Source organism: Trichosurus vulpecula, chromosome 1 (genome assembly GCF_011100635.1).
Source record: "Trichosurus vulpecula isolate mTriVul1 chromosome 1, mTriVul1.pri, whole genome shotgun sequence".
Taxonomy (NCBI): domain Eukaryota; kingdom Metazoa; phylum Chordata; class Mammalia; order Diprotodontia; family Phalangeridae; genus Trichosurus; species Trichosurus vulpecula.
In genome coordinates, this window is record NC_050573.1 from 513,538,088 (window position 1) to 513,550,792 (window position 12,705).

At 38.6% G+C, this 12,705-nt stretch overlaps 1 protein-coding gene across 1 annotated transcript in view; it reads left to right on the top strand.

Moving 5' to 3' along the window:
• CCDC192 (coiled-coil domain containing 192) overlaps window positions 1–12,705 on the top strand; it is a 350,673-nt gene that overhangs the window by 89,381 nt on the left and 248,587 nt on the right.

The window sequence follows — 12,705 nt, forward strand, 5'->3', positions numbered from 1 at the left end:
TGGTGGTAGTAGTAGTAGTAACAGTAGTAGTAGTAATAGTAACAGTAGTAGTAGTAGTGGTAGTAGTAATAGTAGTAGTAGTAGTGGTAGTAGCAATAGTAATAATAGTAGTAATAGTAGTAGCAGTAGTAGTAACAGTAGTAGTAGTAATAGTAGTAGTAGTAGTAGTAATAGTAATAATAGTAGTAGTAGTAGTAATAGTAATAGTAGTAGTAGTAATAGTAATAGTAGTAGTAGTAATAGTAGTAGTAGCAGTAGTAGTAGTAGCAGTAGTAGTAATAGTAGTGGCAGTAGTAGTAATAGTAGTAGAAATAGTAGTAGTAATAGTAGTAGTGGTAGTAATAGTAGTAGTGGCAGTAGTAGTAATAGTAATAGTAGTAGAAATAGTAGTAGTAATAGTAGTAGTGTTAGTAATAGTAGTAGTGGCAGTAGTAGTAATAGTAATAGTAGTAGAAATAGTAGTAGTAGTAATAGTAATAGTAGTAGAAATAGTAGTAGTAATAGTAGTAGTGGTAGTAATAGTAGTAGTGGCAGTAGTAGTAATACTAGTAGTGGTGGTAGTAGTAGTAGTAACAGTAGTAGTAGTAATAGTAACAGTAGTAGCAGTAGTAGTAATGGTAGTAGTAATAGTAGTAGTGGTAGTGGTAGTAGCAATAGTAATAATAGTAGTAATAGTAGTAGCAGTAGTAGTAACAGGAGTAGTAGTAATAGTAGTAGTAGTAGTAATAGTAATAATAGTAGTAGTAGTAATAGTAGTAGTAGTAGTAATAGTAATAGTAGTAGTAGTAATAGTAGTAGTAGCAGTAGTAGTAATAGTAATAGTAGTAGAAATAGTAGTAGTAATAGTAGTAGTGGTAGTAGTAGTAGTAGTGGTAGTAGTAGTAATACTAGTAGTGGTGGTAGTAGTAGTAGTAACAGTAGTAGTAGTAATAGTAACAGTAGTAGTAGTAGTAGTGGTAGTAGTAATAGTAGTAGTAGTAGTGGTAGTAGCAATAGTAATAATAGTAGTAATAGTAGTAGTAGTAGTAGTAACAGTAGTAGTAGTAGTAATAGTAATAATAGTAGTAGTAGTAATAGTAATAGTAGTAGTAGTAGTAATAGTAATAGTAGTAGTAGTAATAGTAGTAGTAGCAGTAGTAGTAATAGTAGTGGCAGTAGTAGTAATAGTAATAGTAGTAGTAGTAATAGTAGTAGTAGCAGTAGTAGTAATAGTAGTGGCAGTAGTAGTAATAGTAATAGTAGTAGAAATAGTAGTAGTAGTAATAGTAATAGTGGTAGTAATAGTAGTAGTAGCAGTAGTAGTAATAGTAATAGTAGTAGAAATAGTAGTAGTAATAGTAGTAGTGGTAGTAATAGTAGTAGTGGCAGTAGTAGTAATACAAGTAGTGGTGGTAGTAGTAGTAGTAACAGTAGTAGTAGTAATAGTAACAGTAGTAGTAGTAGTAGTAGTGGTAGTAGTAGTAGTGGTAGTAGCAATAGTAATAATAGTAGTAATAGTAGTAGCAGTAGTAGTAACAGTAGTAGTAGTAATAGTAGTAGTAGTAGTAGTAATAGTAATAATAGTAGTAGTAGTAATAGTAATAGTAGTAGTAGTAGTAATAATAATAGTAGTAGTAGTAATAGTAGTAGTAGCAGTAGTAGTAATAGTAATGGCAGTAGTAGTAATAGTAGTAGAAATAGTAGTAGTAATAGTAGTAGTGGTAGTAGTAGTAGTGGCAGTAGTAGTAATACTAGTAGTGGTGGTAGTAGTAGTAGTAACAGTAGTAGTAGTAATAGTAACAGTAGTAGTAGTAGTAGTAGTGGTAGTAGTAATAGTAGTAGTAGTAGTGGTAGTAGCAATAGTAATAATAGTAGTAATAGTAGTAGCAGTAGTAGTAACAGTAGTAGTAGTAATAGTAACAGTAGTAGTAGTAATAGTAGTAGTAGTAGTAATAGTAGTAGTAGTAATAGTAATAGTAGTAGTAGTAATAGTAATAGTAATAGTAGTAGTAATAGTAGTAGTAGCAGTAGTAGTAATAGTAGTGGCAGTAGTAGTAATAGTAATAGTAGTAGAAATAGTAGTAGTAATAGTAGTAGTGGTAGTAATAGTAGTAGTGGCAGTAGTAGTAATAGTAATAGTAGTAGAAATAGTAGTAGTAGTAATAGTAATAGTGGTAGTAATAGTAGTAGTGGCAGTAGTAGTAATAGTAGTAGTAGTAGTAATAGTAGTAGTAGCACTAATAGTAATAGTAGTAGTAGTAGTAGTGGTAATAGTAGTAGTAGCAGTAGTTGTAATAGTAGGAGTAGGAGTAGCAGCAGGTGCTGTTGCTGTTGTTACATACTTGTTGAAGGCCAGGCCTGACTGAGTTTCGGGTTTGGGACAGGAATGAAAAGAGACTCTTGCGGACCATTCAACATTTAACAAAAGAAAGTTTACTTAGTCACAGAACGGAAAGATGCTGAGCAAGGATGGGTGCAGTTTGTGTTTACGTTGGCCGTGGTGGCACGCGACTCAAAAGTCTGTGTCCAGCTTGAGGGAGGATCCGTTGGTTTTCTGATTCCCACTAGTTTTTGTGCTTCAGCCATGAGGAAGCTATATTAAAGGAAGGCCTGAGTCACATTTCCCTGTACAATTATGTCTCAAGGACAATATCACTACTTTTATGGGTTAAAAAATAGGTTCACCTGTGTTTGTTATTCCTGCCTCACCCTACCCCTTGGTGGGAAGGTCCCAATCGTCTTCTAGAGAACGTTGTACCACTTAGACTGTTCATGGGGCTGTTGCTAGACAGCCCTGACCTCAGGATTGGGAAGACTAACATAGGGAGCACAATAAAAGGAAAAGAAAAAAACAGAAAAGTAGCAGAAAATACAATAAAGCGATGTACCAATCCCCTGAAGAAGTGACAGAATCTGGAGAAGAAAGACCAGAAATTCAAGCTTCACCTCACTCTTAGAATGACTGAGTGCTTGATCTTAATAACTTGGTCCACCGGATGAGTCCAAAGCTTTCCAGTTCACAGCGTATATCCCAATATAAAGTGGTGACAATGAACTACAGAGGTACCGGGAGCATCAGAGTCAGCACAAATGCTATTTTTGGTTATTTTAGTCTGGACCAAAGCTAGGCCAGTTCAGTAATTCAAGATTAATTCTAAAATTCAATGAAATACTGATGAATTATAAAATGTGATTAAAACCAAGATTAAAAGAGATTAAAGGAACAGGAAGAAGCACCTCATATGTAGAGTAGGGGCTGCCCAGGAAAATGGGAGGGGAAAATGTGGGGTGAGGGCAGAAAGGAAATGAAAATGAAGGGGCTTCAGTCATATCTGAGCACAAAAACAACCCTACCCTCAGCAGGGAAGGCAGGCTAGCCATTCTTTCCAACTGACCACACCTTAGCCACAAAAAACCAATATAATTCCTACCACATGGGCACTTTCTACAGGGGCATCTGTAGTAAGATAGCTAAGAAGTCATGGTTCTTATGCACAGCCTGTCCCAGTGGTAGAGTCATTGCTGAAACTCACCTTGTATTACCCCCACTGAATATTCCCCACTCCACCAGCCAGGACATCCCGCAGGCTTTCAGGGCTACTAAATCTTTGTGCCTTTAGAGGCCTTTGCTAAAGGACTATTCCACTTTTCCCACAAGGACTAGACTTTTGCCAGAAAGCTAGACGCCTTCCAACAACTCTGCTCCTTGGTCCTCCAAGTCCTTCATTTCTTGTCCAGCGCCCAGGTAGTAATCTGAAAGAGCCTTATCAATTCCAGATTAAGTAAGCAAATAGGTACAGTAAGCCTGACTGCGCTGTGGTGCATTTCTGTGTCCATTCCACTGGACCTAGTTGCTGCCTACTCTCACCCTCCCCAATGTAAAAGTTATACAAATTCCACAAATGATAGTTTACAGCATTTATCTTCAGATTCTGTTTCCTTAAAGGTGCAGAATGTTTGTATTTCACTCTGCAGATATTTACCTTCTCATCCTCCCCAGCTCAACAGGGAGCATCCAAGGGAGTGTGGCCAGCACTATCAGAAGCCCCAGCAGAACTACATTGGCTATGGAGAGAAGGGCTCTGAGCACACCTTTCTTTGCATGGTCTTTTCCCCACTTCAAGGAGGTAATTCTGATTCAATCACCAAATGTCGTGGGCCAGTCCTTATTCAGATCTGTCTGGTGTTCGAGTTTGGGGACTGGAATGAACTGGTACTCCTATAGCCCATCTAATAATTAATTAAAGGAAATTTACTTAGCCATAGCATGAAAAAGATAATGGTCAAGGATTGATTCAGTATTGATTCAGCCGGGCAGAGTTTCCCTATATCTGGGCTGGCCATACCGATGTGCAAACATGTGTCAAACCTGAGGGAAGAGCCAGTGATGCCTTTGATTCTGTGATTTTTCCTGCACTGGTATTTATAGTGAGGTCACGAGGAAGCTATGTAACTATTGGTTTTAGTGAATGGTTTCACTACATTTAGAGAGGAAAGTTAACTAGGCTTAGAAAGTCAGAGTTTCTCAACCTCCAAATTGTGTTTTGGATATAGCACCTGGCATGATACTAGTCATATACAGTGGGCAGTTTTTAAATATTTGCTGAGGCAATATGGTATAGCAGGCTGTCGATTGTAAAGTGAGGCAACAAAAGTTTGAATTTTCATTCTTTCCTTGTATCCCTAACACTTTGCACAATGTTTCACACATAATAGGTGCTTAATAAATGCTTTATAGACTGACTAGCACTTACTGACCATAGGAAACACATGATCATGTGTTTTTTTCCCTATTAAACTCACTATTAAATCTTTCTGAGCCTCAATATCCTCATCTATAAAATAGAGGGGCTGGCCAGATACTTTCTAAGGATTTAGAAGAGTCTGAGTCCTATGATCCAGTTATACCGCCTATCCGAGGGTGGAGTTGGGGTAGGGAAGAACGTTGCTAAGAAAGCACTTTGCAAATCTAAAAGTGCTAAAGTAATTTAAAGTGATTATTTTAAGTGTGATTATAGTTCATTTCATAGATTATCTCAGCACTAGACATACAATTGGATAACTACATTTACAGACCCAACAGAAGTTATATACAACTAAGAGTCAACAAGAGGCAGAAAGAACACAAATAATTGAAATCCTTAAACCAACTACTTTTTCCCTCCTCTTGAAAACTGAATCTACAATTGCTACAAATATAAAATCAAACTCCCTGGTCTAAATATTGCTTCATTTCCCTTCTGAACAAACTTTGGCAAAGATTTCTTAGCTAAAAAGCTGGAATCAAATTAGAAATAAAAAGTAAAACCCCCAAACTAGATAATCAACCCCTGATCAATCATTTGTGGGCCAGATGTATTCCTTTCAAGCCACCTTATCTCACCACTATTGCATAAATACACAATATGAACTTCCTTGATTGAGGGAACACAGAAATAGAAACAACAGTCTTAAGCTTCCTTGATTTATAAACCAAGAAGTCTTTCCTTCTTGTTCCTCTTACATTTCATGCACTTATAGCCTTGATGGCCTCCTAGAAGACTGACCATCATGGATGATGCTTTGAAAAACTTGGCCCTCCTTAGCTTTCTCATGTAGGGATCTAGGATCCATAAGGTAGGGGAAGCATTCAGTCCTTTTAGTGTTAAACACCTAGAATGTATCCTGAACTATTCTAGGTGCTGGGGATACAAATATCAAAGTGAGATAGGCCTTACCTTTAAGGAACTTGCATTCTATGAGGGGGTTACAATATGCTTATGGAAAAGTCCAAAAAAGATATATATGAGATAAACACACAGGGATTTGTTAGGGGCAGTAACAACAAGGGAGATCAAGATAGAGTTGTTGAAGGAGGTAGCATCTGAGCTGAGCCCTGAAGGAGAATTTTTGGTTTCAAGAGGCAGAAGTGAGTAGGGAGAAGATTACAAATTATGGGGGACAGCCTACCAAAAGGCATGGTGGTAGGAGATGGAATGTTGTATAAGGGGAGCAAAAAGTAGACCAGTTTGGCTGGAATTGGAGTGTGTCATTAGCCCAGAAAGATGTACCGCAGTCATATTGTGAAGGGCTTTACATGCCTAAGGAGTTTATAATTTTTCCTACAGGTAAAAAGTAGTCATTGAAGTTTCTTACGCAGTAGGGGGACATGGTCGGAACTGAACTTTAGGAATATCAATTGGGCAGCTGTGTGGAGGGTGGATCAATGAATGGAGATCAATTAATGGGCTATTGTAACAGCCCTGTCAAGAGGTGATGACGGCTTGAATTAGGAAAGTTGTGATCTAAGTAGGGGGAAGGGAACAGATGTAAGATATATTGAGTATTTCACAATTAAGACTCAAAAACTTATTGGATGTGGACTTTGGCACAGTTGGAGTGAAGAGTCAAGAATCACTGAGGTTACAAATCTGGGTGCCTGGAAGGATGGTAACCTTGGTAGAGAATATGGAAGTTAGGAAGAAGGGCTGAGTTTAGGGGAAAAGATAATAAGTTTTGCTTTGGACTTTTAAAGTTTGAGATACCTATGGAGATGTCCAGAAGGCAACTGGAGATGCAAGTCTGGAGGAGCTCAAGAAAGGGCTGGATAGGCAGGTATGGGAGTCATTTCAAAGAGATGATCATTGAATCCATGGAAAGTGAGATCACCTAAAGAGTGTGGAGAAAGAAGAGGAGAGAAGAGTCCAGGATAGACCTCTGGGATATACCCTTGCTTCAAGGGAACGAAGGAAAAAGAAGAAATCTATGATCTTCCTGTAAAGAAGAAGATGACCAAGAAGGACTAGTTAGACTGATAGGGACTCTCCAATTTAAAACAGTTGTTGAAAAGGCAAAAATAGTAATAGATGATATGTATATAGTGCTTTAAGTTTTGCAAAACACCTTAGATACATCATCTTCTTAGTACAGGTATCCTCATTTTATAGGTAAAGGAATGGAGACTCTAAGAGCTTCCATGACTTGTCCATAATCACACTGCAGGTTGCCTAACTCCAAGTTTACCCTCTGTCTGACTCTGTCTATCCTGATTTAAGTGCTGCCTCTTGGATAATTGGGGGGAATAAGATAAGACTAGACAGCTAGGTGGCACTGGGTCTAGAACCAGCAAGACCTGAATTCCAGTCAGATACTTCCTAGCTGTGTGATCCTGGGCAAGTCATGTAATCCCTATTTGCCTCAATTCCCCGTCTGTAAAATGGGGACACACTGGAGAAAGAAGTGGCAAACCACTCTGGTATATTTGCCAAGAAAACCCTACGTACAAGTCCATGGGATCATGAAGAGTCAAACACAACTGAATGACTGAACAGGGACAAAACAAGACAAGACCACTTGTCAAAGAATATTCCACTAGCATTATGAAAGAAGAAAGCTTATGTAATATATGTTTTAAATGTAGAAGGAATTGTTTTTCCTTTCTGTCATCTTGTTAGGGTCCCTGTGACCAAGTCTTCCATTTCACCTTGGAGGATGACACTGATTATAAATAGGGCTTCAGAAACTTGGGGCCCAAGTCCCTAGGGCACTGGATCCTCATTTAGGCTCCTTTGTTTATTCAAAGAAGGTGACCTTTCTAGAGGATATTAGCAGTGAGGAAGTCTAAGAAGAGCATCCTTTAAATCCAGAAGCCCCCACCGCCTGTTGAATGTCTACTCACCTTCTTAAAGCTTGGCTCAGAGAGATCAACTTTCAGCTTTGGACAGGTGGGTGAGGATGTGGAAACTATTAGGAGGTTATTGCAATAATCCAGAGAGAGTATAAACAAAGCACACAGAACTGGGCAGGTAAAAAAAACCCAGGTAATGGAAAATCATACAGTTTGGCTGCAATACAGAGTACATGAAAGGGAATATTATGAGATAAGGCTGGAAAGATAATTTGGAGTCAAGCTGTAGGGGCCTTGAATGAAAGCATTAGGAGTTTAATTTATTCAATAGGCAGTAGGGAACCGCTGAAGTTTTTGAATAATAATAAGAGTAGCTAGTATTTTATAGCATTTTTAAGGTCTTCAAGGCACTTTACATATTTTATCTCATTTGATTCTCACAACAACTCTGGGAAGTAGGTTCTGTTATTATCCCTATTTTACAGATCAGGAAACTGTGCTGAGAAAGATTAAGTGCCTTGCTTAGGATCACACAGCTAATAATCATCTGAGCCATGATTTGAACTCAGATCTTCCTGGCTCCAAGACTAGCACTATGCCATCTAGTAGAAGATGGTGAATGTGATCTGGAGGTTTACTCAGGTAATGGTATGAAATATAGATTGGTGAAGGCATAACCTGGAAGCAGAAAGAATAGTTAAAATATTTTTGTAATAGTTTAGGTGAAAAGTGTGATTATAGTGTGATATAACCCTATAATATATAGTTGTCATATAGCCCTAATCCTAAAGAGAGAATGAATGCATTTGGCCCTTGGTGTAGACACACAAGAGAAGAAGAAAGGTATTGTCACTGCCCAAACAGCAATATCTTAGGACTTTCAGCAGCTAGCCCATCACGTGAAACTATCCAGAGATACAAATCACCCAGGGGAGCACAAACCCAGACACTTAAGAAAAGTCACCCAGGTAACCACGCTCCCTAGGGTTATATGACTTTCCTACAAACAAGTCTTACTCAACTCTCTCACTATCTTTCCTGACAACATAGTTATCTTTGCACTACGAGTACAGTTTAAAACATTAGTCCAGAAACAATGGAAAGGCTGGGGAGGAAATAGAAATTCGGAAATTACCTGTATAGAAGTGAAAATTGAAGCTATGGGAGAAGATGAAATCACCAAAAGAGAGGAATGAGGGGGTCAAGAACAGAATTATAAGGGACCCCTACCTTTATGGGGTGGGAAATGGATGAGAGGAGCACAGGGGGGAAAGAATGAGAGGTAGGAAGAAACCCATGAGTATGCAGTGTCACAGAAACCAGTGGAGAGAGTATAGAAAGGAAGAAGTGGCCAGCAGTGCTAAATGCTGTAGAAATATCAAGAGGAATGAAGATTTTTTTAAAAATGGCTATTGGATTCAGTAATAAGTTATAAATGACCTTGAATAGCTTCTTCAGTAAAATCATGGAGATGGAAGCCAGGTTGCAGGGCACTGAGGTGTGAATGGGTTCTTTTTATTTTCCTGTTAATTGGGGGTTTATTATTTTTTAAAAATTAATTAATTTATTTTTAGTTTTCAACATTTACTTCCATTGGATTTTGAGTTTCAATTTTTCTCTCACTCCCTCTCCTCCTTCCTCCCCAATATGGCATGCAGTCTGTTATAGGCTCTACTTATGCATTCATATTAAACATATTTTCACATTAGTCACAATGTAAAAAAGAATTAGAACTAATGAGAGGAGGAGTAGCTAGGTGGCACAGTGAGTAGAGTACCGGCCCTGGAGTCAGGAGGACCTGAGTTCAAATCTGGCCTCAGACACTTGACACACTTACTAGCTGTGTGACCTTGGGCAAGTCACTTAACCCCAATTGCCCTATCTTCCCCCCTGCAAAGAAACAAAACAAAGCAAAACAAAGAACTAATGAGAGGAACCATGAGAAAGAAGAAACAAAACAGAACAATAAAAGAAAAGGAGAGCAAATAGTATGCTTCTATCTGCATTCAGACTCCAAAGTTCTTTCTCTGGATGTGGATAGCAGTTTCCATCATGAGTCTTTTGGAGTCATTTTAGATGCTTGTATTGCTGAGAAGAACTAAGTCTATCAAAGTCAATCATCACAAAATGTGGTTGTTACTGTGTACAATGTTCTCTTGGTTCTGCTCACTTCACTCAGCGTCAGTTCATATAAGTCTTTTCAGGTTTTTCTGAAGTCTGCTTGCTCATCAGTCCTTATAGAACAATAGCTGTGAATGCATTCTGAAGTGGAACTGTAAGTGTGGACTATTCTTTCCACAATGCATTGTTTCTATAGAGTATTAGCCGTGAAGGGAAAAGATGTGGATTGGACCATAAGTTAAGGGGTAGCAGTTCTCTCTTTTTTTAATTTTAAGGGAAATTATCATGTTTGCAGTCTGAGGGAAAGGAGCCAACAGAGAGGAAATGATTGAAGAGGAAAGAAAAACATAGTTTTCTATCCCCCTTCTTTAACAACTCTCCCCCTGCCCTCAGTCAATGAGACTTTTTCATCTTGGGACCTGAAATTGCATTTTTCTTGCACCTACTTGGTCATACATTTTATTTTATTCTTTTAAACACACACACACGTGCATGCACACACATATTTATTTTTTAAAAGCACAGAGGTTTTTTTTTTCCAGTTACAAATTCTCTCCTTCCCCCTACCCCTTCCTCCACCCAATGAGAAGACAAGAAAAGCAAAATCTGTTATAAACATTTATTGTCATGCAGAACAAATTTCTGCATTAGTCCTCTTCTAAAAGGAAAGAAAGAAAGAACATATACTTCAATCTGTACTCTGAGTCCTGAGGTAGGTAGCATGTTTCATCATGAGTCCTTTGGAATTGAGGTGTGTCATTGTGTCGATCAGTTACCGAGTCTTTCAAAATTGATTATCTTTACAGTATTGTTATCACTACGTAGATTGTTTTCCTGGTTCTGCTCACTTCACTTTGCACCTGTTCAAACAGGTCTTCCCAGGTTTTTCTGAAACTACCACCTTCATAATTTCTTACAGCACCCTAGTATTCCATCACATTCATATACCATGACTTGTTCAGCCACTCTTCAGTTAATAGGTATCTTCTCAATTTCCAATTCTTTGCCACCACAAAAATGCTGCAATAAATGTTTTTACATGTATGGGTCCTTTTCCTTTATTTGAGCTTCTTGGCTAGATCTCCTTGGGCCCTAGCAGTCGACGACTGGTCCACCTGTCCACCATCACCCTTACCACACTCTTTCTATCATATAGTTAATTCCTTAATGATATGTTTTACTTCTCTTCTTTGGAGTTCTTTATCGGTTGTATGTTGCAGCTTGTGAACCACGTTCTTCTCCAATGGCTTCTGTCTTATATTAATTTTTAATTCATTGGAGACTCTTGTATTCCCTATCTTACCACCACATAGCAACTCTAGTAGAATGTTGGTATTATAGAATGGGTCTTTGCTTTCGTGGACTCTTGGGGTTATTAAAGGAGCTGTGCAATTTTCTGAAAGCAATCCAGATTGTTCTCTCCTTTTTAGTCAGCTCTGGGCCCAACTTGTTGTCTATCTTTATCATCTGTTCCAAATATATTCAGTCATTTTTCATATTCAGTCATCATTTCATATTCAGTCATATATTCAGTTATTCAGTCATTTCAGTCATGTCTGACTCTTCATGACCCTATTTGGATTTTTTTGGGAGGGGGCAAGGCAAGGCAATGGGGGTTAAGTGACTTGCCCAAGGTCACACAGCTAGTAAATGTGTCAAGTTTCTGAGGCTGGATTTGAACTCAGGTACTCCTAACTCCAGGGTCAGTGCTCTTCTCACTGTGCCACCTAGCTGCCCTTGGGGGTTTTTTTAGTAATGATACTGGAGTGATTCACATTTCCTTCTCTAGCTCATTTTATAGATGAGGAAATTGAAACAAACAGGGTTAAGTGATTTGACAGGGTCCCACAGCTAATAATTGTCTGAGGCCAGATTTGAACTCAAGTCTTCCTGACTCCAGGCCTGGCACTCTATCCACTGGGCTACCTAGTTGCCCTGATACTTACTGGTAAATATTCTGTCAGAAGACCTGTCAGAATGTGTGTTGTCATCTGGGCAGTAGACTATTTATCCACTCAGTCTTTCCTATATAGATGATCAGGCCAAACTCCTTTGAGTTACTACAGATCTCTTTTAGGCAGCTCTACAGTGTTGCAGGGCTTCATGCAGTCAGTACAATGTCATCTGTAAGCAGGAGGTCCTGAAGGACCTTGCCATCCGCAGGAAATCCCTCTTTATATTGGACTGTTTCCTAGATCTTCTCCATCACAGTGGAGAATCAACCTATTATTTATTAAGTGCTTACTGGGTACCAGGTATTATGCTAGACCTGAGATCTAAGAATGATCCCATCTTTATCTAATCAATCCATCAATAATCAGTAAACATTTATTAAGTGCTTATGACATACCAGGCACTCTGCTATATACTGGGGGTAAAAAGAAAAGCAAAAAAAAAAAAGGTCCCTTCTTTCAAAGAACTCACATATTCATGAAGGAGACCAACGTGTGAAAATATAGGTATATACATATAGGTATAAGATATAATACATAGGTATAAGGTACGTTCAGAGTGCCAGGAAGGAAAAAAACCTGCGCATGCATGCAGCTCCCCATCGATGCTGAGAGGATGGAACTGCATACCAGGCCTTCTATATAAAGGAAGATGATTTCCTGCCTGAGTCCCTGGATGGTTTAGGTACCTAGCCTCTTAGACAAAGAAGTACCAGTGTCTTAGCAGGGCAGGGATAGGGAGGAGAGTGGGGTAAGTGGGGTGAGAAAGGGAGGAGAGATAAGAATATAATAGCTCAAGAGAGTAGAAGAGTCTGGTGAGTTTTTTAAGGATGGCACTTTTGGCAAAGAATACATCACCTTGTTTTATGTTTCACCTGATGTTTATGATCAGAGAATCGTTTAACTGGTGTCCTGGGACGTGCCTGCCTCAGTAATTTAAGTCTGTTGCTGGAACAAAATGAGATATTTGCAGGTTATTCAATAGTTGACAAAAGGAGATTTACTTAACCTTAACAGGAGAAAGATATTCAACAAGGATAGGCATGA